Raw genomic sequence first — 2,064 nt, 5'->3', positions numbered from 1 at the left:
AACCATCCATTATCACTCACTGGTAGTGTTATTGGATAAATTCAGTGGTATTTTATGTAATATTAGAGAAGCAGAATGAACTTTATTACAATCCCTCATTTGAGGAAATAGGAGTCTATAGTAAATTGACTCATCCCCCACAGAATTATGGTCAATTTCAAATTTGGATATTCTACAGTATCTAGCTCATAATGAACACTGAAATAAATTTTTCAATGGTAAATATATGAAGAACTGAACAGATGAATATAGGTTGAGCCAGAGCTGGAAAGCAGGTTTCCTCTTCTTCAAACCAATGCTTGTTGCAAAGCTGATAGATCAGGCTTTCCAAGCCAGTTATTTGCACACCAACAGCACACTTTTTGCCACATTAAATTAACCATTTAATTAACATATTTTTTAAAATTATTTTTAAGAAGGGTCCACACCCAGCATGGAGCCCAACATGAGGCTCGAACTCATGACCCTGAGATCAAGGCCTGAGCCGAGATCAAGAGTCAGATGCTTAACGACTGAGCCACCCAGCTGCCCCACAAATAACATTATTTTTGAACTTGGCTTTGTTCTAGGCAATGACATCAGCAAGTTGAGGGTTGGTTGTATTATTCATATGTTTCGATTACAATAAAATATGCAACGATTTTTAAAAGCTAATCTTGTACAGCCAGAGATATGAGCACCAATCTTTGAGAAACTGATTAAACATTACTTTGTGTAGAGAAAAATAAGCATCAAGACTGCATAATCATTCCCAATTACTTTCATTTTTGCCACAAAGTTCAAAGCTTGATTCCATGAAGACTCTGAAGTCCTTCTGAATTCTTATTTGAGAAACTCTAAAAATACACTGGTAATTTCTTACTTTTTCTCTATTAAACCAATGAATGAAAATAACTCTCATCAAATTAGCCAACTACTGGTTATTATCAAGAAATTATAATCTTGAGAAAAGTATACATGAACAGCTTAGTTTACCAAGTAGCAGTATGGTATACTATTTTTTTTTTAAGATTTTATTTATCTATTTGAGAAAGAGAGAGAGAGAGAGAGAGAGAGAGAGAAGCAGATTCCGTGCTGAACACACAGCCCAAATAGGGGCTCAATCCCACGACCCTGAGATCATGACCTGAGCCAAAATCAAGAGTAGGACGATTAACCGACTGAGCCACCCAGGAACCCCAGTATGGTATCCTCTTAAGTTTTGAAATCAATTTTCAACAAGTACAGTATATTCTTTACTCACCAGATTTAGGACAGCACTCATTCTCCAGTGAATTCAATAACCTTTCAAGGGAAAAAAATAAGTAAAAAGGAAAATGTGAGTTCTTATTTAGGAATGAGATGAAACACATTTTGCAAATTAATGAGCTTCAAGTATCAGGGAACACACCTGGTTACACTTGAAAGTTATCAAAATGCCTCCGTTTAGCATATCTCACTTTAAAATATCCACAGTATGTTTAGAACACTCTAATTACTTAAGACAAGTTAGAAGTTTCATGTTCATGATGAGACTATGTCAGTCTGGAACATCAAAATGATCTTGGAAGTGCTCTACTATTTATCATTTCTTCCTCAGATGATAACATTGCTTTGTAACAATAGTTTTCAATTTGGAGTTCCCCATTCTCTACGAAGAGAATTTTAATTTTATGCTTTTACTTAGATGTTTTATAATATTAATATATGCATATCCCAGATAATAAATAAGTAGTGTTCTTATAATCAAATATTTCTGTGTAATTTCAGTGGTTTCTATTTGTATGTGTGTTTGCCTTGCTCAGAAGAAGGGAAGTTTTATGGTTATTTTTAAACCATTTTTAATTGAAAAATATAATACAAATATGGAACACTGTATAAAAATAAATGTATAGCTTAATGAATGTTCACTTCATGATTAGTTTGCTAAAATTTCAACTCCCTTTTTATATCCACTTGGGTGTACTGTTCTTTTTTGTCACATTTTTCTTATTTCAAGGATTTTTCTATATTCAAGGGCAGATCTTAATTATCAGCCACACTGTTTTATCAAATTTGCAACATTCTGTTATTGATATATTGCTC

The sequence above is a fragment of the Eumetopias jubatus genome, unplaced genomic scaffold (assembly GCF_037043125.1).
Source record: "Eumetopias jubatus isolate StellerSeaLion01/CBP00866 unplaced genomic scaffold, mEumJub1_p1.0 scaffold_2, whole genome shotgun sequence".
NCBI lineage: Eukaryota > Metazoa > Chordata > Mammalia > Carnivora > Otariidae > Eumetopias > Eumetopias jubatus.
Note: the sequence above shows the minus strand (reverse complement) of the source record.